Source organism: Paramisgurnus dabryanus, chromosome 19, assembly GCF_030506205.2.
Source record: "Paramisgurnus dabryanus chromosome 19, PD_genome_1.1, whole genome shotgun sequence".
Taxonomy (NCBI): domain Eukaryota; kingdom Metazoa; phylum Chordata; class Actinopteri; order Cypriniformes; family Cobitidae; genus Paramisgurnus; species Paramisgurnus dabryanus.
In genome coordinates, this window is record NC_133355.1 from 13,718,856 (window position 1) to 13,744,513 (window position 25,658).

Here is a 25,658-nt window from a genome sequence, read left to right on the forward strand (position 1 = left end):
CTAATAATGTGTGACACAACACAATAAAATACTGATTTATTGAAAATTAATATTAATTTCACATTATATTTCATTAATCTAACCACCCCAAACTTTCTTTGCCATTGACAAAGCTGACACTGTTTGTCAAAGCACCACGAAAACACTTACTGTTTTTGCACTGATATATGAAGCAATAAGACCCCTTTTATCAAACTCAATATAATACAATACTATGTATAGTATATTAATAGACAGTGCAGGTCTATAGATTATAAATGTGACTGATGTTATGATGGTTATAATTTCTATTAGATGGGCACTTTTACTGCTTATGTTCTATCTTTCTATTTCTCTCTTGCCGACTAAAAAAGCTTAATCCACTCATTATTTCAGATTTAAAAGTCTACTTGCTGTCCCGATGACAGACTTTACATTGCTTTGCGTTTTTTATATCCCGGGTCAGCTTAAGCTTTGCTCGTTCAGTGCAATATGGGCTTGACATTAGCACTGCTTTTTGCTACAATCTCTGTGCAAACTTTTTAAATATGGATATGGTTTTAGAAAAGATATGGTTAATTAATAATAAGATTATTAAAAAAATGTGAGAAAGAAAATGCAGCGTGTGGTCGTAACAAGAACCATCGCCATAGAAACCGGGGGCACGCTGAAACTGCACTCGAGCTTTAGCGCGGTAGCGCTCATGGCCGTTTTCCGATCGACTCGGGTTATACACACAATATTAATCAGACTTGGGACCCAAAGTAATTAAACTAGGTCCTAACCGGACCCGACTGACCATTTAAAATATAAACCCGGAACCATACGGGTCCCGCATCCTCAGTGAAGAAAGACCTCTGCTCAAGTTCAGAAACATGGAAGACACTGAGCTTGCTTTGCGTCGCACCAAATTCATTTAGAAACAGAGAGCACGCGAACACACACTCATAGGGAGAGACAAGTGTCTTTTGGACTGCTTTTTTGAGTGTTTTTTTTTTCAAAATCACGCACCCCGCCTTTAAAGTAATTAAGATAAATGGATATTTGTATGAGATAAGGTGGGTTACCCTGACAGACTATCCTGTAAGACATGGTTAAACCATACGTGACCCAGTCTGTGAAAACCCAGCTTTAAATGTTTCTACATGAAATCATCCTACATAATGTAAAGAATTACCTTGATATCTTTAATACTGGCCTGGTTAGAGAGAGCAACACACAGGGCAGCTGGAAGTTTGGTAGGAGTTATGACTTCTTGCGTGGTTTGGTTGTGAGACGTAGTTTGCGGACCGGGACAAAGTTGTCGGCGATTCTTCCTATGGTAAAGTCATGCGGGGTAAAACCCCCTGTCGCCGAATCATCATGCAGTTTGAATACAGCAGCGACTGAACGCTACCACAGATAGTGAAAAGATCTACTTTGAAAATAATGCAGTCTGAATTCGGCATAATGTGCAGAAAGACCGGTAAGATGATTCAAAAGTATGCCAGCACTATTTACAGTATAGTGCAGATACTGTACATGTAAATTAGGACACACACAGAAATGAGGAGAGGATGAGGTGAACATTGAAAATGGTCTCAGAACACATTATGTAAGTCAGCTAAGCTGATTAGATGATACTTTCATATTCATAGTGCTACATGTGTGAGGGCCTGTTAAGCTTTAGTCCTGCTATTAAACAAAATCACATGCACAAATCCATATACAGTATGACCACAAGCGTCACATATTTGACTCATGAGTCACTTTGTTTCTGTTTTTTGTATTTTTGTCTATAGGGCAGTGGTCTCAAACTCCCGGCCAATGGCCCGCGGGCCATTTGCGGCCCGCCCTCCCCCTCTCTGCGGCCCGCGGGACCTTTGAACAATATAACATAATCTGGCCTGCAGAAAGATTTTTAGTCACTTTGTTTCATATTCATTTAATTCTTAAATTAAACATTTAAGGGTTCGTTCACATGTCGCGTCTAACAACGCGTGTTAAAACGAGTCAAGGTGTTTCTTACTTTCTAAAGTGCTCGTGAGCGGAAGTTGCGCTCCGTGGCGTGGCATCACGCGTTGTTACGCAGCCATGAGCCACGCGCACTCTGTGATTGCGAGGATAAAAGATAAAAGTATGTATACTGCTATATATAATGAAGTATAATATATTATTATGTAGCTTGCTATGCAATTACACCTAGCAGTATTATATTTTTTATGTTTAACTAGCTTATTTAACATTGACTACCCATTCAGAAAATTTAGGATCACTTTCACTAATTCATATTTGTTCACATATAATGGCAAATGTATTAAAACTGAAGAATAACAAAGATGGAACATAATAAAGTCAATACTATGATGACTGTAAACAATCCAAAATAAATCAAAACACAAACACTTACTGATGGTAATTTTTATAATAGTTTATAAATGTATACAGAAATTGTATTTGTTAGTTTAGTGAAAGTTTTAATAGGCCTTAGTTATTAAAGAGAAGGTTAAGAAATGATTTACTTATATAAAATAATGTATATTTAAAAGCTAAAAACCACTGCTTTTATTATACATTAAATAATAGCATTTTAACAGTCAAATTACAGAAATATTGTACTTTTTAAACCTTAAAATAGCTCTGCGGCCCTCCGATTAAATGTCAATCTCAGAAATGGCCCCAAGCCAATTTGAGTTTGAGACCCCTGCTATAGGGTATTTGTTGAACGTCATGTGACCAAACCGGAAAACATGTCTCATCACATCCCTTTGCTGGAAGAGTTGGTGTTGACGGCAATAACTATAGATCTGCTAACATAGCTTGTTCATTTGTTCATATGTTTGCATTCTTTTTTATTGTAAAATCTGACTGTCATTGAAAATTAAATCAACAAAGTACAATAAGCGGAATAATCCTGACAGCGATTTCTGTTGTGTACCCCAGTGCGAGATGTCGGTGAACTTCAATTCCATTATTATTTTACACCTACTGATTATTTTACTTGCGAAGACGTTCGTTCGGATTATATAAAAATGATTATATAAATTAATTATATAAACATTTTAATGTTTAGGGTACACGTAAACTGTCGTAACCCTCAATCGGATTAAATTCAGTCGGATTGACAAAATTATGCATGTAAACATAGCCAATGTTAAGTCATGATCAAAATGTTCTTGCATTACAAACATTATTAATGTTTATAAAGGTGGATGATCTAGATGAAGTTTAAGCACCTCATTTCACTGAACATTGTTTGAAAAAGTAGGTTGAAAGAGTTGGAATTTTTTTTTTGTATTTATGGAAAGTCTCAGTAATACCACAATTCCTCACAAACCTTTACCACACACACAGACAGGAATATGTGGTGCTGTTTGAAGGCACATGGGCAATATTTGAGAGTATTTGTATGTTTTTACACAGACTTTGTTTGAGTGTGTTTCGTGTGCCAGCAATCTCAAAGACACCAACAGCTAGTTGGTTTGACCACAAATCAAATACACATACATACACTCCTTCAACTTGGGACAGAGAAGGCCTTATAATGTGGCTTTTAGCTTGTACATTTATGGTACACTGTGAGTATACAACACAGCATCAACACAGCTGGCCTTTGTCACACATACGCATTTTTGATTTGCACAGCCAAGTTTGGATCTCCTGGTTTGTTTGACCTCAGTATGCTCCTTTCGTCCATGTCACAATATATCTCACACTAGTTAGGATACATGGAGCAGATTAGTACTTGTTGAGTTGTCCAGCTAGTACGGCGCAGACAGAAAACCATGGTGGTTCTGTCAAACTCTCGTAACATCACAATGTGAAGCTGAAGCTCTCACAGGCTGTTGTGACATATGACAGATGAGTCTATGCACTTTATGAGCGGATAACAGCTGTGGCGGAGTGATGTGGAGATAGTGAGCTCGACCGTGAAATTCATTCCCTCCCGGGCTCTCTCTCTCCTTCTCTCCTGCTCTTATCTGAAGCACACATGTGTGCCTGCATCTCTCCAATAAGGGACACCCAAAAACACTCCTTCAAAATGGTCACCCCATGAGGGCCCCAGTTCTGCCTTGTGGCTTGCTCATTCTTTTTCTCATTTGTTTTATCTCTCTCATCTCTCTGTTCCAAACTGCCTTTGTTATCTCTCACTATCTTTCCCTCTCTGGCGAACTCTTATCCAACAATGCTTTTTAGTTAATCATGTCTTAGAACTGATTCATAACACAAAACTGATTCAGGCTACTTTAGACTAGCTTTCGCTAATTAAAAACAAGCAAGCAAAATAATTATGACTTCATTAGCGCTAGGCTGGATTACATGCATCAGCGTCGAAGGGCTAATGAGGCAACGCTTAAATTTAATGACAAAATTAATCTTTTATTATTTGCCCCGCATCCTAAAGTTAAGTTCTATATGTACTTCGTCTAAGCTCCTAAATCACGCCCCTATTGGAAAACATACTGTATACGAATAAACAATGGCCTTGTTCAAAATGATTTTAATTAAAAACAAAGATTGCATTTAAACGGGTCATTTTCGGTCGCCGAAAGGCCGTTATGCTAGTTTGAGTTATAGCAGGAATGCCAGTGTTTATTTGCAGTCTGAACTGCGAGCGTAGTTAGTGCAGCTGTGATTATTAAACTTTACACAGCTTGTAATGACATCTCCCAAAGTCTCAAAATTCTCCCCGACTCTCCTCAGAGGACGAAATAGCTATTGACCGGTCTCGTAAATCAGAGTCAGATGTGTGAAACTCATACTTTGGCAATTTCGAAAAAAGCTCAAATCACGGTCAGATTACGACTTGTGAAAGGGTTGCAGGTGGCTGTAACAGAAACCTGAGGTGTTTGCTGTAGTGAGATCATTTTATGGATTGCACTGGGCAGCTCCTGAAATACGTACCGAGGCACTCGCTGATGGCTAATGGCTCCCAATTCTACCGCGAGCTCTTATTGGTTTATGGTTTATGTTGAGAAATCGCCATACTTAAATGGGATTGACCCTGAGCCCCTTCACTTTCCCAGAAAAACACCAGTGCACTCCAGTATCTCTCTGAAAACAAAGGAAAATCATTTCAGAACATGGAAATTGCACCCAGAATTGTTTCTGCTAAAAGAAATGGTAGCTAAAGTGATTTGCTGGTCTTAGTAGATCGTGTGAGTTCATGGTCTTCCAAGATAGTTCCCTGGTTAAACCAGTTGAAATGATCCAGAATCCATTTTAAACCAAATCTAACACACACCAGTCTTCTCAATTAATGCTGGGTACACACCAAAAGTTTTTTTTACATCTTATCAGATTTAAAAAAATATGATAGACCACAAACATGAGGATAAAAAAACCTAGATTTAACGGTTTTGCTCCTAACAGCTTTTTTACGTCTCCATTGTGGCATGAATGTTTATACAACGTGTCTTGTAAAATTTATCACAAGCACTATCATTGAAATGTCATATCGTCCGCCATGCTTATTCTGAAGTCTCGCGAGATTTTGTGGGATTTCGGAATAAGCATGGCGGACGATATGCAGGAAGACATTTCAATGATAGTGCTTGTAATCATTTTTACAAGACATGTTGTATAAACATTTGTGCTGTTGCCACAAATCAACAAGCTGATCCTCCATCTCTGCTGTCCACATCAACTTCCTTTTGGCCGTAGCCTGCGGAGGTCGCATATGCAGGCTGCATACGTAACACAGTCTCACCCCATGTCGTCAATATTTGACGACACTTGACCATTCGTCATATGTTGACGCGAAGGGTATACCTTTCGCGTCATTTTTTGACGAACTGGGGACTTCAATACTATTACGTCCGTTGCATTCTCTTTCCTATTTTCTTACCATTTTCGCGTCGGTTTAGGGTTAGATTACGCAAAATTAAACAGTGTACGCGAAATTAAACAGTTGTCACCTGGCGTTGGGGTTAGAGTTAGGTACGCGAAATGAAACAGTTGTCACCTGGCGTTGGGGTTAGAGTTAGGTTTGGGTAGGGATGTCATTATGTAAATCTAACCCTAAACCGACGCGAAAATGGTAAGAAAATAGGAAAGAGAATGCAACGGACGTAATAGTATTGAAGTCCCCAGTTCGTCAAAAAATGACGCGAAAGGTATACCCTTCGCGTCAACATATGACGAATGGTCAAGTGTCGTCAAATATTGACGACATGGGGTGAGACTGGGTTGGCATACATCATGAAACCTGGTTTATTCAAGTTAACTGAGCACTACATTTGCAAGTCATAAGTATATTACAACAATATATGATAAACTTGTTATAATAGTCAATTTTATAACTGTTAATATTCTGAAATCAGACAGTCTTGATGACGTATATGCATCCTGGAAATGTGACCTACGGATTGAGAAGCGGCCTTTGGGCTGCACCATGACTGCTTCCGTATTCCCTTATCTCTCTTTCTGATTGGATATGGTTTTCGTATATGGTTTCGTTTCACGTTATAATCTCAAGAACGTGCACGCGTTTGCCCTCGGAATTCCCCACACACATCAGGATTTCTGATCATAAATATTCAACATGTTATAATGTCAATATTGTTATGTCAACATGTTATGTCAATATTCAAGCGCTGTGTCTTTGATTGACCAGGCTAATCTGTACGTTGCGATTGGTCTGAATACCTCTGACGTCATCCAGAAATGTGACGCTTCTTTGAAAGATTTGGTCACAATGCAATGCTGACAGGAGTTAACTCTACATCACCAATCCCAGGGTGTAAACTGATGCCTACACTCCGTGTGTTTGTTGTAGTCCAAGAAAAGAGATTTAGATTGAAAACAATAACTTGCGTGATCTTTTACTTTGGGGTTTGTACCTTTTGCATATCATTAACATGTGCTAATACACATTTACACACCAAAAGAAAATGTAAAATCGTGAATCGGAGGATAGGTGCTCTTATTTTTCCAGCAGGTGTGTTCTTGAATGCAGATTTGACACAACATGTGTTTATTTTTCATTGACAGAAGTGTTTTAGTGCAGAGTAAATCCTTAACTTTTCATTGTTACTCTCTATATAACATTGCCAACAATTAACAACCTCTCTTCTATAACTTCAATACTATTGCTATTTGTAAAGGTTGCTTTTCCTAACGTACTAACTGTTGGCGCTTCAAAGGATAGTTCGCCAAAATAAAAATTAGCCCATATCTACACCCCCCCTAAGCCATTCAACAGTTGTAATGACTTTCTTCTTTCAGCCAAACTCAGTTACTGTGTAAAATTAATGTATACAATGTAAGCAGATCATTGAATTCTTGCCTGCCTGCCAAATCCGCACAGTTGTGATCCATGCTCACTGTCTCCCCTCGTGTTTTGGAAACAAAAACATTTTTATTTTCCAAAAGGTATTTGTTCCAGAGGTCAGTTTAGTCAAAGGATGGGCATTCTTGGTCCTGGAGGGCCACTGTCCTGCAAATTATAGCTCCAACCCTATTTAAACACACCTGAAAATCTAATCAAAGGCTGCAGGATTGCTATGCCATTCAGATGTGTTTGGGTTGGAGCTAAACTCTGCAGGACAGTGCCCCTCCAGGACCAGAAATGCCCACCCCGGACTGATAAAAAAGCCCAGTCTGGAAGGTAACTTTCTGTGTGTCTGATGAAACTGTCTATAATGGCATTGGATAGTGCCCCATTTATAAAGCTCCAAAAACATATTGATCCATCAAAACTTATCCACACAGTTATTAAATGTTTTCTGAGGTAAAACAATGTGAATGGCATCTGTACGGCTGTAGTTTGAAATAATAAACAATTCTGTTTCAATTACAGTATTATTGGCAGCTGGTTGCCAGTAACTTAAAGCAACACTATGTAGTTTTTTTACCTTTAAATAATGTCTCTAAAATTATTTCAGTGATAGAACAACTTTTAACTGGACAAATTGTACTGTTGCTGCAACCTGAGCAGCCTCCTAGCTGCTACAAGCACACTCTGAAAGTGGCGGTGGAGGGTAGGAAACACAGCCCCGCCCCTCCCCCTGCCTGCAAAAGAGTGTCTGATATCAGGCACTGTTGCACTTTTCAACCACATGGGGGAGCTGTAAGTCATTTTTACAAGGAAACTACATAGTGTTGCTTTAATGCAGATTTTACATTTATGTTATTTACTGGCAACAGTTTGTTCAAAGTTAAATGAACATTAAACATTTTCAGTCTTTATCTTCTACAGTAAGTTACTGGCACCCAGCTGCATAATTACATGTATTTTTTTACAGTTAAAGTTTTCATATAAACCCATTCCTTTATTTTGTAATGGAGAGATGAGCTTTAAAAACAGGGCACTAATGCCCATATAAAGCTAAAAAGAGCCAGGATATTATTCAATAAAACCCTGACTGTGTTTGGCAAAAAGAAGAGTCATATACACACAAGATGGCTTAAGGGTAAGCAAAATAAGGGCTGATTTTCATTTATCCCTTTAAGGCAAAATGTTAAATACTCCTCAAAATAAATAAAAGCATCTTCTAATATAGTATGTCAATGTAAGAGCAAGGCTTAATATGTGCCTGTGTTGTTTTGGTTGACTGTGTTGTTTAAAAGAGCTGAATGGTAAAACACCAATTTTAGTTATTGATCACAGTTTAATCTCTTTGTCTTCCCTACTGATTTTTAGCAGTAACATTTACGGATGTCTCTTTGGGTGGATTGTCTTTATAGATAAAAGAGAGGGAGCAAACAAAGCGGAATGACACTATCAAAGCAGAATCAAATAAACTCAGGCGTCATTGCTTTAGATTTATCAAAAGGATTCTGGCCAACTCAATTTCTTATGATGAGCCTGAAATGAACAACAAATCCTGGAGATGATTTGACATGTCTTCCCTCAGAGTCTCCTCTCCTTTGATTTTTCGCTCTACTTTTTTATTCCTGTTCTCCTGATCTCGATTTACATTTCCATGAAGCAGCCGACAAACGCCGCTCTATAATCTGTTATGACATTAGCTTTGGTTTGGTATTTAATCCTGAAATGATGGCATTGCTTTTAGAGATCTATATGTAGTAATTGTTTTATGAATAAGCATGAGCTTCTTTAAATCAGAAATATATTCTCGTACCTAATTGAGTTATTTTATATGTTTAATTATTTCTATTAAGAATTGAATTATCATTGATTTTTTTTTTTAAAGCTTTTTTGCAGTACATTATGCCAATAGAAAGATTCATGTAATGTTGTCCTACCATCGTAATGGCTTACACAGAGTATCATGCATTGCATAATTACATTTTATTTATTTATAAATATTTTGTTTTATCTGAATTCCTTTTTGCATGTGATGCTCTAAAATGAGACCTTCTTAGAGAGCGCAATCATTTTTTGAACACAGCAAAAACGTGCAAAAATTCACACTAATAAACTACTTATTGTGTATCTGAAATAGCAGATCAAATCCTGTGAGGTCTCACAAGACCTCACATGCCACTATTCAATTGTTTCCTTTAACCTGGGTTTTCACAGCACACCGTCAACCTTCCCCAATCCTTGTGATTTTATAAAGGCAATGAAAAGTATTACCAGGTGAGGGTAGAGAAAGATTGAAAGCTAAATTTATATAAGAAAATAGCAGGAATTGCTTCTTGTTATCTGCCTTGATCGCAAACCCTCCCGGCAGGTTGTAGTTGACAGCTCGCTGTGTCTGCGTTATATCATCCTTCTGTTTGTCAAACATTCCCAACAAATAGCACTTTGGTGCCTGATTCAGCCACCGGGTTTGAGATGAAGGGAACATGAAGCAAACTGAACCAGCAAGTAGTTTCAGGCACGCTGAAAGATCTGCTCATTTTCTGTACTTTCCCTTCCCCTGTTTTATAAGGCCCCAGGCCAAGTATGCAATTATGGTTGTGCGCTCTAATGGGAACTTAAGTATATATATGTAAGCATTTGTGCATGTGTGTGCGTGCTTCTGTCAACACAACTCTGTGTTTCTTTGTATATTGTTGTATGCATGTGATTTAATTGTTAGTATAATATATGTTTAGTGACATTGTAAGTAATCTGATCAGGTGGGTCTGTGGCAATAAAAATGAGTTATTCATTGTAAAATAAAATTTTGCTCACATCCAGCAGCCATATCACCCCGTAGCCCAAGACAGCTTGCCCACTGAAACTAAGCAGGGCTGAGCCTGGTTAGTACTTGGATGGGAGACCACCTGGGAAAACCAGGTTGCTGCTGGTAGAGGTGTTAGTGAGACCAGCAGGGGGTGCTCACCTGTGTGGGTCCTAATGCCCCAGTATAGTGACGGGGACACTATACTGTCAAAAAAAAAAAAAAAGCACCGTCCTTCGGATGAGATGTTAAACCGAGGTCCTGACTCTCTGTGGTCATTAAAAATCCCAGGATGTCCTTCGAAAAAGAGTAGGGGTGTGCCCCGGCATCCTGGCCAAACTTGCCCATTGGCCTACTAATCATCCCTCATACTAATTGGCTATATCACTCGGTCTCCTCTCCACTAATAAGCTGGTGTGTGGTGGGCGTTCTGGCGCAATATGGCTGCCGTCGCATCATCCAGGTGGATGCTGCACATTGGTGGTGGTTGAGGAGATTCCCCCATTCATATGTAAAGCGCTTTGAGCACTGGAAAAGCGCTATATAAATGTAACTAATTATTATTATTATTATATGTTTAGTTATTACTGTGCATATAGGTGGACCAGAGCCAGAATTAGGTTATAAGATCAGTCACAAATTGTGCAACCAGAGCTCCAACGTTAAACTAGGCCGCACCTAGAGTTCAGAAAGGGTAAAGACCCACTTAAGCCCCTTTCACACAGACATTGCGGAAAATACACGGAAAATGCATCCTGGATTTTTCCGTAACCGTTAGATTTTTGGTTCATTCACACTGCCAATGATTTGCCGGCATCTGCAAGGTCCCGGAAAGACACGTGACCTGTTTAAAGTCCTGCACTATCTTTTTCGCAGCGTCTGAAGTTTGCATATTATTTATTATTTCTCTCTCCAGAAACCACTCGCGTGCATTTTTGTTTATGACAAGACTATAAAGGAGCGTGTGACGCGCCATTCTATGCTGGTGTATGATCTCAGCTTGGATATTTGAGTTTTCAGACATTTCTCATCGTGATTATTAATATGCATTTAAACACCGTTTTGAGGAGCTGAATGATATATCTTGTTGGGATGACACGCAGGCATTTTTGTTTATTATCAGCTCAAATGAGCACGTGACGCCATATTCTTTAATGCTGCTGAATGATCTCAGCTTTAGCACAGTAGGTGACGAGCTAACTTACCTGATATCTGCTTCAGTCCAGTTTGCTGACATTTCTGGTAGTGAATGTTGTATTGCAAGTAAATCCCTCATTTTAGAGAGTTGAACCAACTTCATGTTGCCATGACACGCGCGTGCCGTAGTGAGGACGTGCGTGTCATGGGAACATGAAGTTGGTCATTGTTTATGCGTCTCATTTTGATCATTTCCTGATAACTGCTTCAATCTAGTTTGAGAAATTTCTCATCGTGAATGTTGATATGGACGTAAATCTCTCGTCTTAAAGAGCTGAACCATAACTTTTGTTGTGATTTTATGGGTATTTTCTGGGACCAAAGGTCTGTGTGAATGAGGTTTTACAGGACCATTTTCAATTTAGAGACCAAGATAACGAGGATGACGTGTCCTCATAATGTATTATAGATGTATATATTTTAGTGTTGCGCATAGATTAAGTTTATAAGTTTACATTTACATATGAATATTTGTTTATATTTTTATATATTCTATATTTTATATAAATAAAACATTTCTTATATATATAAGCACAAACGTATATATTATGCAAAAATACTTTTATTTTGTATGAGATTAATCTAGATTAATCTATGCCCAGCACTAATATATTTTAAGTATTCTTTATTGTGAATATTGTGCAACCACATAATGAGGACTTTTTGGTATTAAGAAGACATAAGCTATGAGTGTGCTGGAAACCCCCACAGGCACACACTTACTGTACGTCCCATATGCATAACGAAATAAAGAGCTTGAGAAAGAAACAAAGGAATAGAGCGATTATAAACAGAAGTCATATCAATGTGGAGAGAAACCACAGATGTTTGAACACTTAAGCACTTTTATCTTCTGTTGGAGTATGCAGAAGTCGCCTGTTTGTGTGCACTGTAAAGTTGTAAATCCATTGACATCAGCTGCCATTGGTGTTACTTTTAATATAACTGTACACAGTTCATAGATTGTGTTTGTGTGTGTGTATGAGTGGCAAGGGGGGGAATGGGCACCTCAGTTTGTGTAAACGCAGCACCCTGACCTAAAAAAAGTCTCTTCACTTTGATTGGCTCCTGTTACCCACCCCGTTTACTCTATCTTTACACTCACTGTTATTCTCTCGCTCTCTTTCTCTCTCTCTCTCTCTCTCTCTCTCTCTCTCTCTCTCTCTTTCTCTTTCTCTTTCTCTGCCCTTTAGCACCAGAGCTGAATTCATTCTGTCAAGCTATAATGCATTGGGCATTAGGACAAAAACCAAGTGTGTAAATCTGCCCATTATACAGTACTGTAAAACGAAAAAGAAGGGCATTTTACTATCCCAGCAAGGCTTGTTTGCCATAATTGCATCGTGGGGATTTCTTTTCATCTTGACAAAACTCTAAAGAGCCATTTAATGTCTATAATTGCAATCTGCTGCTCTTTTTTTCACGTGACTCTCTTAGGAAATAAGCCGCGATGTGAAGTTTAGGGATGAATTAAGGCCTCAAAGCCTCTGCTTGCGTAGAAGTGGGCTGACTTGCTACATGTAAACATTACAGAGCGAGCAGCGGCTCAGGGTAGTCTGTGTTTACGTTGAAAGACCCAGAACCATTCATACACCCCTCATAAAAGTCAAAGCAGTCTGGCTTTTTGTGGGGTATTTTTGAGACGGCACAGAGCCATAGGGCCAATAAAACGTTACCCTTTCTGGCACTCAAAATAGTGTCTCAGCCCTCAGGAATGTAGCTTATACGGCCGTCATTTTCAAAGTACAACAAATATTACATGATATTTGCAGTGTTGGGTATATTTCCTCCAGGTGCTATAAGGACGGCAGAAGAAAGGTATTTCTAAGCAGTAAGCGCTGTGTCTGTATTTATTCATTTAATTTTAAACGCACAGTGATGTACAGTATGCCGATGATGAAGGATGCTATCCCGCATCAGCTGATCCCCAGAAGCTATCTGAGATCCAGTATTGTATTTGACAAATATGGTTGCCATTTATCATGGTGTGATGAATGCGTTTGGCAGTAACTTGATATGATCCTTCAAACCAGGGTGATACCCAGTATGAAAAACACAGGATTGCTGTGAGCGTTTTCTGCTGTGTCGTGACCACAACGTGGCTCCAGCTTAACTTCTAAACATAGCTCATGTAACTAGTTTACACTGATAAAGGGTGGACAGTTATCGGGCGATGCTTGACCTTTTCATCTAGCTTCAGGAGAATGAGTTGGTTGAGTCAATGAAGTGACATGAATTTTTTTGTGTTCGTATGGTTCAATTAAATGTAAAAGGGTTAAAATTTCTAAATAAATTTGCTGATTATTTGCATACATTCTCTTTTTTGAGGACCAAGTTTAAAATTTCTGGTTTTATTTCATTTTGAAAGAATATTTGGGGGATAATTGCAAAAATGCCAATGAGGTGTAGCCGGTCTGTGTCAATTGGTGTAACTTTTTTTTTTTAAATGAAAATATGAATATATTCATAAAAAATGTTGAATAAAATATAATCATCTAGTTAAGTGTAATATGATTTTTTACATACATTTTACATCATTTGTCAAAGATTATTTAGAAAACAGCTGTTTTTAGCATATATCAGGACAAATATTACAAAAACGCATAAAAATTTACATTTAGAAATAATTATAAAATAATATTTTAAAATGACTTTTTTATGCCATAAAGGTGGATAAAATATTGAATATTTCTCATTCTTTGGCACAATTGGCGGTTATACCATTTGACATTTTCAGGTCCATTCAGTCTTAACTTTCATAAAAATGGTGAAAATGTAATTTTTTAATGCAAAAAAAATTACAAAAATACACTGTGTGCATTGAAATAAACCTGATGTGTGCTTTTAAACAAGTTTTTTAAAAAGATTTTTCATAAAAATGGTGCAAATGTATTTTTTTATTGCATAAAATTAACAAAAATACATTGTGTGCATTGAAATAAACCCGGTGCATGCTTTTAAACAAGTAAAAAAAAAGATTTTCATAAAAATGGTGCGCAAATGTAATTTTTTATTGCATAAAATTAACAAAAATACACTGTGTGCATTGAAATAACCCTGATGCGTTTTTTAAAAAGATTTTTGAATTTCTCACCTTGCCAAACTGTTTTTGTCACTGACTCAGTTTTGAGAATAGTTTAGAATCAATAGGTGGGGTGTATTTATTTATACTATGTTTTACATTTAATATAAACATGTTTGCATGTGCAAACAGTATGCCTGTTGCGCAGTTGGAACAGCATTGCATTAGCAGCTCAAAATGTCATGGGTTCGATTCCAGAGAACATGGATACTGATAAAATATATACCTTAAATCAGTGGTTTTCAAACAGGGGGGCCGCGAGATGGTGACAGGGGGGCCCCAGTTGTATGACATTTTATGAAATACATGAATTTATCATGAATTCTGTGTAATTAAACCTAAAAAAATAAGGCTACTAACCAAAAGAACTACTTTTTTTGTATAATTTTATGTTTTTTTCTTATTAAAATGTTGAGTTTTAGAACAGTTTTGTCACAAATTTTCATTGGGGGTCGCGAAGGAATGCACCGTACACAAGGGGGGCCACACGCTGAAAAAGTTTGGGAACCACTGCCTTAAATGCTCTAGCTCACTTTGTAAAAAGGAACAGCCAAATGCTTATATGTAATGTAAAAATGCACTACTGCAATGCAGAGGTGTTGTGGGGATTAGGAAGTTGTTGCTATGCAGTTGTAAAGTGTTGAAGTATTTAACGGCTTTGTGGTTGCTAGGGCACTGAAAGTCAAAAATTCAAGTCAACAAGGCCTATCTGCAGGTATTCTGGCTATTTGTGATATTGTGGTCTCTAGATATTGGTCGAGTCCTTTATGCAAGTCTGTGGGATTTTTTAGGCTCTTTTATCGTTTGGCACGTGACACACAGCCTGTTGAGTCCATAACAAAAAGTCCATTACTATTGCATGATTGTCTACATTGCATGCTTAGTATTTTTTGTATTTTTAATATTGTGAGAGTCATATGAGGTGTGATCCTTGAAAAAAGCCTCATATCACATCTGGCTATATTGTTGTTGCCCTAATCTGTATTTCATCTGATATCTGGAACCAATCAAATGAGGATTTTCTGTGTATGACTGCAGCATTTACAGCATTGAAAAACGAAAATCAGGTCTATTAATTCCTGCAGGGGACTTTAAGGTGAAATTTCATCATGGATTTTACTCTCTTTGTTGATATTAGAAAAAGAGGGCACGTTGGGGACTTTCATTTCCCCTTTGTTGTCAAGCAAGGACACGCATACTGGACACGGGCGTCCCTGCCACCTTTCATTTGGTTTCATGAGATGCACAGACAACAGGCGACCCTACCGTGGAGACTGATTTCATAAATCAAAGATACATCTCCGCATCCCACAGTACTCGCAGCAGGAAACCAGCTCTCCATAGTCAACAGGGCTTAAGGCTATGTGTTAAATATTTTACAGCATTCAACTTTGCATAATTTTTTTTATGTCTAGAAAGCTAAACCATGTTGTGGCTAGATTATTCCTGGTTTAATTGATAAGTTCTGTAAGCTTTGCATTAAGGGTTGCCAGCTTTATAAAATATAAGGCATACGTTTTGACCCGAGATTGATCTTTAATATCTTATGATATCTCACTTATGTTTAATGAGGGATCATTCAATTAAGGGATCCTCTATCTCACTTGGTAAAGCACCGTATTAGTGTCGTAAACGTCTTGGGTTCGAAATCAGGAATCTGATAAAATGTATATCTTAAATGCACTGAAAGTCACTTAGAATAAACAGCATGTATGTAAAAGTAATTTAAATTTTGACTGAAATCCTAAAAAATACTGGACATCCAGGCTTTTGAAATTAGTGAATCTGTCCGTCTGTCTGTCTCTCTACAGGGTACTTCTGTATTAGAATAAACAGTTGTCCACCATACTTGTATTTTTGCTTGTTGACAGATAAGGAAGTTAGTTTGTAAATGTGACCTTAAAAAATAGCAGTGACACACACAACACAATTCACCCCAGGCCATCGGCAGACAAATCTTCACATTTTCAGTAAATGAAAGCACGGTGCCAGACATTGTGTTTACTTCGTCTTTTTTCCGAATAAGGCCGATAATTTAGCGGTTAGGACTTACATCACTGCAAAATTCTTGCCTATGTATTTTTAACCAAGCCTGGCTTGTGGTCGGCTGGAAAATGTCATAGTATGATCGGAAATTACTGAGTGCCCAATGTGATGAATTATGGGCTAATGTTTGAAAAATACATTGAGCTTTAACCTCCCAACGCTCATTCTTTCAAGATCGGATCATCACTCATTTTGTAAGATGTATTAAAACTGCTGCATTTAACCAGAACATGCTGTGCTTGGCAAAAGGAAATGAGCACGTTGGCTGAATGCATGGCTGACCTTGAGGTAGAAGTAGCTTTTCAACAAAGTGCGGAGGTGCCTCTGAGTTTATGTAAGATTAGTTGTAGTTTGAGTAGATTGTAGGATGAATGCTGCATATTTTAGCTTAATTTTAGAGATCTGACTCATCGTGTACATGCGAAACGGAGACAAATTGCTTTAAAGGCAGATCTGTCAATCATAATTCAGTATGTTCAGTAATTGACTGTGTGTGGCAGCAGTGATTGATGCTGTCCCCTACATGGTATATAGATGTTATGGGCTTTAAAATTTTCTTGCATGAACTACAACACCAGATGTTGAGGCTGGAAAAAAATACATCTAAAGATATTGTACTGAATGTGCTAGACATTAAAAGGTAAAAACATATGGAAAATTTTACTTGTGTCTGAAATGACAGTACTAAATTTGATAAAGAATTTACCACTTGACTGTTGATACGCTATCTGGTTGTTAAGTGATGATGTAAGGAATACTGTTTCTGGGTCCAAACCTCCACTCATTTCAATAGAGCAGTGGTTCTCCCCTAGGGGTACTTTGGGGTACTGCAGGGGGTAAGTGAGAGAAAGTGGAAACTGACATTTAGGAATAAATCCATAAAGTCAGTAAATCATGATGATAGTATTTTTACATGACATTAGGACTACACAAAGATGCATTTTACAAAAATCATAAATTTGAAGCACATTGTACAAAATGCATGTGTGAGTTCAACCTGTTGATCTTGTCTGGCGCATGCGCTAAGGTTTCAGTTCAGCAGCTATAGCAACGGAGATACTTTCGGAGTTTCCTTTTTTTGTGGTGTTGCTGTGCATATATATATATGTATATATGTGTGTGTATATATATATATATATATATATATATATATATATATATATATATATATATATATATATATATATATATATATATATATATATATATATATATATATATATTAGGGCTGTCAAAAGATTAATCGCGATTAATCGCATCCAAAATAAAAGTTTGTGTTTACATAACATATGTGTGTGTACTGTGTATAATTATTATTTATATATAAAAACACACCCAATCATGTATATATTTAAGAAAAAATTGTTATATTTATATATAAAATATTTATATTTATATATAATATAAATTATAGAAATGTATATACAGTATTTAAATGCAAATATTTCTTAAATATAAACATGAATGTGTGTGTATTTATATATACATAATATTTATACACAGTACACACACATATGCTATGTAAACACAAACTTTTATGTTGGATGCTATTAATCGCGATTAATCTTTTGACAGCCCTAATATATATATATATATATATATATATATATATATATATATATATATATATATATATATATATATATATATATATATATATATATATATATATTAGGGCTGTCAAAAGATTAATCGCGATTAATCGCATCCAAAATAAAAGTTTGTGTTTACATAACATATGTGTGTGTACTGTGTATAATTATTATTTATATATAAAAACACACCCAATCATGTATATATTTAAGAAAAAATTGTTATATTTATATATAAAATATTTATATTTATATATAATATAAATTATAGAAATGTATATACAGTATTTAAATGCAAATATTTCTTAAATATAAACATGAATGTGTGTGTATTTATATATACATAATATTTATACACAGTACACACACATATGCTATGTAAACACAAACTTTTATGTTGGATGCTATTAATCGCGATTAATCTTTTGACAGCCCTAATATATATATATATGTATATGTGTGTGTATATATGTGTATATATGTGTATATGTATGTATGTATGTATGTACAGTCTTGTTCAAAATAATAGTAGTACAATGTGACTAACCAGAATAATCAAGGTTTTAAGTATATTTTTTATTGCTACGTGGCAAACAAGTTACCAGTTGGTTCAGTAGATTCTCAGAAAACAAACAAGACCCAGCATTCATGATATGCACGCTCTTAAGGCTGTGCAATTGGGCAATTAGTTGAAAGGGGTGTGTTCAAAAAAAATAGCAGTGTCTACCTTTGACTGTACAAACTCAAAACTATTTTGTACAAAACATTTTTTTTCTGGGATTTAGCAATCCTGTGAATCACTAAACTAATATTTAGTTGTATGACCACAGGTTTTTAAAACTGCTTGACATCTGTGTGGCATGGAGTCAACCAACTTGTGGCACCTCTCAGCTGTTATTCCACTCCATGATTCTTTAACAACATTCCACAATTCATTCACATTTCTTGGTTTTGCTTCAGAAACAGCATTTTTGATATCACCCCACAAGTTCTCAATTGGATTAAGGTCTGGAGATTGGGCTGGCCACTCCATAACATTAATTTTGTTGGTTTGAAACCAAGACTTTGCCCGTTTACTAGTGTGTTTTGGGTCATTGTCTTGTTGAAACAACCATTTCAAGGGCATGTCCTCTTCAGCATAGGGCAACATGACCTCTTCAAGTATTTTAACATATGCAAACTGATCCATGATCCCTGGTATGCGATAAATAGGCCCAACACCATAGTAGGAGAAACATGCCCATATCATGCTCCATGCTTCACTGTCTTCACTGTGTACTGTGGCTTGAATTCAGAGTTTGGGGGTCGTCTCACAAACTGCCTGTGGCCCTTGGACCCAAAAAGAACAATTTTACTCTCATCAGTACACAAAGTGTTTCTCCATTTCTCTTTAGGCCAGTTGATGTGTTCTTTGGCAAATTGTAACCTCTTCTGCACATGCCTTTTTTTTAACAGAGGGACTTTGCGGGGGATTCTTGAAAATAGATTAGCTTCACACAGACGTCTTCTAACTGTCACAGTACTTACAGGTAACTCCAGACTGTCTTTGATCATCCTGGAGGTGATCATTGGCTGAGCCTTTGCCATTCTGGTTATTCTTCTATCCATTTTGATGGTTGTCTTCCGTTTTCTTCCACGTCTCTCTGGTTTTGCTCTCCATTTTAAGGCATTGGAGATCATTTTAGCTGAACAGCCTATCATTTTTTGCACCTCTTTATAGGTTTTCCCCTCTCCAATCAACTTTTTAATCAAAGTACGCTGTTCTTCTGAACAATGTCTTGAACGACCCATTTTCCTCAGCTTTCAAATGCATGTTCAACAAGTGTTGGCTTCATCCTTAAATAGGGGCCACCTGATTCACACCTGTTTCTTCACAAAATTGATGACCTCAGTGATTGAATGCCACACTGCTATTTTTTTTTTCTACTGAACCTACTGGTAACTTGTTTGCCACGTCGCAATAAAAAATATACTAAAAACCTTGATTATTCTGGTTAGTCACATTGTACTGCTATTATTTTGTAATAATTTTTTTATGTGACAATATCAATTGTTTGGCCACTGCTGTACATTAGACTGTACGCGTATATGTATATATATATGTATATATATGTATGTATATATATATATGACAATATCAATTGTTTGGCCACTGCTGTACATTTTAACACAAAGAAACAACCAATTCTGTACCTACAGCACTTACACTTAATGTTTCGCACAGCACATGCAACTTGAATACGAGACACAGATTTGTAAAAGAAGAGTTGTTCAGATTGTGATGGACTAGCAGTGGAGTTAAATTTCACTCTATGAACTTTGCTCCACAATACCGTCTTTTCCCTACTTTTCATGCGCCTGTCATTCATCAAAGGGTGATGACACAATGTTTCTGGAGGCTATGAAGGGTCATGCTCTTGTGTTTTTGAACTACAAACACTGTGTGTGTGTGTGCGTGTGCGCGGCCGGGTAATTATCACGTTGGGGGGACCAATTGTCCCCACAAAGATAGGAATACCAGTATTTTTGTGACCTTGTGGGGACATTTTGATGTCCCCATGAGGAAACAAGCTAATAAATCAAACAGAATGATGTTTATTGACAATCTAAGGTATCAGACAGTTTCCTGTGATGGTTGGGGTTAGGGAATGGGGCAGGTAAGGGGAATAGAATATACAGTTTGTACAGAATAAAATGCATTACGTCTATGGAATGTCCCCAAAAAACATGGAAACCAGAACATGCGTGTGCGTGTGTGCGTGTGTGTGTGTGTGTGTGTGTGTGTGCACGCTCGTGCGCATATGTGTGTGATCTCTACAGAGCTTTAGGATTTAATCCACTATATTGATGACTGACTGCTGTGTGCTCTCGTTTCAGATTTTTTTTAGTTGGCAGCTAGAAAGCTTAGGATAGCTTATTTTTTGTCAGATATATGGACAGGTTTTTTTGTCAGATAAGTATTATCAGACAGATAGGCGCAGCACATAAAAAGGCCAATGTTACACTACTTTATTATAAAACATTTTCACTTTATCTCACTTTATAGCGCTTTTTATAATTTTGCAGTTTTGCAAAGCAGCTTTACAGAAAAAAACATTTAGAATTTTTTTTTAAATTTGAACAGTGGCGGCTGGTGACTGTGATTCAAAATATGTGTTCAGAGTGTCATGTGTGTTGCTCGTGTTTTCAAAATATGTGTTTGTTCCGTCATGTGAACCATGTGCATCACGTGTTTTGTCAAAATAAGTGCCTGCTGCACACGCGTCAAAACAGTTTATGATAAAAGAGACGCTCACATTCACAAAATACACGCAAGACACTCCCTTAAAGTAAATCTGATTACGCATGAGATTATATGAATATTTAGCAAAAGCGAGCGTCTCTTTTAGCATAAACCCTTTAGACGCGTCTGCAGCAGCAGGCACTTATTTTGACAAGACACGTGATCCACGTAAATTTCGAACACATTTTTTGAAATGACGAACCACACACATGACGGGCTACGTTTATGAAATAGAAATGAAGAATACGAAAAATATGATATATTACAAAAAATAATACAAAACAGGGAAATTATGAAAAAAGTTATGATTAGTAAGTCATGTAAGTCAAGTCAACATTTGTTATATATTATGTTACTTTATTTTAACAAATTCAACAAATTAGGTTAAACAATTTTAACTTTTAATCACTGGTCAAAAATGTAAAATAATCGGTTGAATTGACTTGCATAACCAATTTAATAAAACATTTTTTTGAAGCGTTGCAGCTTTTTATAGTGTTGAATACATTCTCCCATACATACAGTAAGACTTGAGGCTTTTGTGATGTAATGTCAAATAAATCAAACTAACATTTCAGTCGCTTCTCTTTTCACCTCTTTCAGATCATCCCTGTTAGTCCATCACTGCCTGCTTGGAAAGGTCTGATTATCTTTGTCCTGATGGCCCAGAGGTTCGTTCGGTCTCGTAAGTGTCTCTTTGCTTTCTTTACGTTTTGTGAGCAGGATTAAAGCTCCAGCTGTGGCTGTGATTTACTGGACAGGAGGCAGGAACTTCACTACAATGACTCTGGCATAAATTTTAGACACTTACATAAAACATCATACACGTACACATACACACACACACACATAGCCGTCCTCCAGACACAAGGTTGTGTGATTTCCTAAACCCCCTGAGAGGTGACAGTCATCTGTATAGTGTTTCCCTTTTTTATTATGTGCTGGAATGAGAGCAGCTTTATAGATGGAGAAAGCAGAGGCCCATTCAAGGTTGAGCAGGGTACACTGCTTGTTATCATAACCATACTACGCTCTCAATACCATAAATCATCACAAATATGTTTTTGTAATAGCGGCCTTCACTTTTTGTTACGCCAGTCTGTGTCTAGTCAACCTACTAATGGCTTACTTCCAGTTACGAAAAGAAAGTATTATAATCCAGTGTGCAGAGTTGTACCACATACTTGAATTTCAAATACAAAAAAAAAAAAACCACAGAAAACAGTAACGTTCTGAAAATGAAACACTTTTTGTTGCTATTCATTAGTGAGTATCTCGGAGTAGCACTTGGAAAACCTTTTAGATCGACAGTGTCTTATGAAAGATGGTGTGTTGTTATTTTAGGGATGTGCGGATGCGTGTACCTATATCTTGACAGCATCATCTAATGCTCATAAAGGCAGCTGTTATTTTTGAATGCAGAACCGACAAGCACTTTGTTTGACAGATAAAACAGAAAGAGAGAGAGAGTTTGAAAAAAAAATAAGTGTATGAACACTTTTTTGCATGAGAGCAATATGAACACAGGGCAGTTTACATGGACATTTAATTTTAAGTTGACCAAGATGACAGATAGCAGAAAAATTTAAATAACTTCAATGTTAAATGAAGCAATAGATTAAAGGATCATATTCTCTCAGCACCCACAATCCTGTTCAAACAGATGCGAAATGCGGCAAAATACCACTGCGATTATTTCAATGAAGATTCATCAGAACTGATTCAGGTACCTGGACTACACTGTCAGAAAAAAATGGTCCCTTTAACCATTTAGCTACAGATAACATTTGGTATCAATATGTGCCTCTAAGGTATAATATGAACTCTTTAGTTACAAATGTGTACTTTTTGAAAGGGTACCATCCCAGTTACAGCTAGGGACTTTTTAGCCTTTTTTTTTTTTTTTTGACAGTGTACCGTAATATTGTAGTCCCAATAAACTATATCTGATCATGGTGATACCTCACAAACTACAGTATTGAGTACGGTTCAAGATGATAAAGCACAGTGTGCAAATGTTCAGCGCAGGTGCTAAAGCAACACAAGCTGCTGAGTATTGTATTGTGATGTACACTGAGAATAATTGATAATCTGACGGGCAGATATCCAATTCAAAACCCAATAAACCTGAAACCTAAACACTAATATCATTTATAATAATAAATAGTCACTGTGTTATTCTTACCTTCCTAACCTCTTTTCCCTCTTATAAACAATTTAACATTTTCTGCTCCTGAAATAAAAGATTTTATCACATTTCAGCATTTCAGAAATAAATGTAGTTATTGCCGCCATTTCTCCACAGGCTCTTCGGTAAATAAAAGAAGGGAAAAGAAAATGGAATGGATAAGAAATGTAAGTGTAAACAGAAAAGTGTTTAAAAGCTCTCGTGCTATAAATGCCCGCAAGGTTAGAGGAAAGAATTCATGCTCAGGCGAAGAATTTGCTTTAAAAGGACAAATAGCAAAACATTTGACAGGGAATAAATTGGCAGTGTGCTTTTTAAAAGCATTCTAGGCGCGTGAGGGAAAGAGATTCACTGAGTCACTGAGGAGCTCAAACGCAAAAGCCCCTAAACGCCACCTCTGTCAAAACTGAGATAATGATATGATATTAACTTTTGCTTCTTATCTGCTTAAACCAGGCCTCAGGCCATCCAGAAACACTAGTTTGTTGGCAGAATCCATTAAATGCCACACAGATTTTTCAGCAAGTCCCTCATAGTGCACTAAGGATGAAGGTGAATTGAATGCGGATCACATGCAAAATTGTATCCCTTGTGAGGACCTGAATACAACCCGAATGTGGCAGCCACATGCATCACCACGCCCCCTGATGTGTTTCTGCATTTTTACATTTTTAATTCTTGACTTTCATCATTGGCAATGTTTCTAGTTGCATGAACTTGCATGCTTGGTGATTTTGCAATCGTTAACTATTGTCCCGTAAACACTGCATATTAATTCGGTGTTAACTTCACCTTTTAATGCTTAATCCTGTTCTATACTCACACAATTCAGTAATTTACGGGACAGACAACTGCATTCTACAACCAAATTTACTCATTTACAGAAACTCTGCATAGTGTGAACATAACCGTATTAATAAAGTGTTTTAACGTGCATCATGGACATGTCAGTACTCTCTTCTCGAAAAAAAAAATGCCTAGAAGGGAAAAAAGCATTTTCTGACTAGTGTTGCCAGATCTTGCACAAAAAAACAGCAAACAAGAAAAATCCAATAATAAACCAAAATAAATCAAAATGCTTTACCTCAAAGATCAAAATATTGGGACCAGAATCTTTACACTTTAATAACACCAAAAACTTGAACGGTTTAAGCGCCAAAACAGTGTAAGTACAAAAAAAGACGTGGACCTGGCAACACTGCAAGCCTCACAAATGTGTACAAGACAGAGGTTTATTGTAAAACAGAACGCTGTTAAATTATTTTGGTCAAAGCTGTGAGTGATAAGCACGCAAGATAGCAGAACGTTTCTATGGTTATCTCCGTGTCAATCATCACATTTTCGGGATTGAGTCTTGTTCCGTACAGACATGAAACGAATATTTAGAGATTCACTCCCGCATTTAAATGCAGTTGTCACTCCCGAAAGTTTACAGTGTGTACGAGGCTTATGTCTTGTCCCAAGAAGTGGATTTTTTACCAAAATGTTTGCATGCGAAAGAAAATCTAATTTGTTAAATACCAATGAAATGACCAGAGGTGTAAAGTACTCGAGTAAATGTACTTCGTTACTGTACTTAAGTATTTTTTGGGCTACTTTGTACTTGTACTGAGTATCAAAAATATAGGCAACTTTTACTCTCTACTCAATTACATTTTTGATTGGGTATTTGTACTCTTTACTCCACTACATTTGAAATAACACTTAACGTTACTCGCTACATTGTTTATTCGTCAAATAAAAACGAGACGAAAGTGTCAGAGAGTGATGATGGATAGAATCTGTGGTCGCGAGGTGTTACACGCACACACAACTGAGGGACTTCATTTGGCGCTGCGCAGAGCAATCGTATGAAATCAAAGTACTGCGAGAGCGAATCAAATGCATATGGAGAAGTCTGGTCTCGCGGTACTTTGATGTCAAACGCTGAATGGCTTGCGTTGAGCCACCGTAGCGGGACATCTGCGTGCTGCGTATGTCATAAACTGTAGAGAAAAGTTCGCGTCTGGACTGAAAGAAGAGATAAAGAGCAAACATATGGATGCATATCACATTTGCTTCAGTCAAGGGACCCTTTGTTAAACATGTGATGCTACAATCAAAACAAAAGTGATGCGCGATTGCAGGAGGGTCATCCCGCAACTCAAAGGCAAGCACAAATGTTTGTATACTCTGATGCTACCTTATCAGCTAACCTGAGTTACATAACTTGATATAACTTACAATATAAGCCAAA

At 37.0% G+C, this 25,658-nt stretch overlaps 1 protein-coding gene across 1 annotated transcript in view; it reads left to right on the plus strand.

Moving 5' to 3' along the window:
- The window catches only part of angpt1 (angiopoietin 1), a 187,342-nt gene that overhangs the window by 8,100 nt on the left and 153,584 nt on the right, over positions 1–25,658 (plus strand). The window contains exon 2 of the mRNA XM_065290414.1: positions 21,838–21,919. The gene's annotated coding sequence lies outside the window, so the exon portion shown is untranslated. The remainder of the gene's footprint in view (positions 1–21,837; positions 21,920–25,658) is intronic.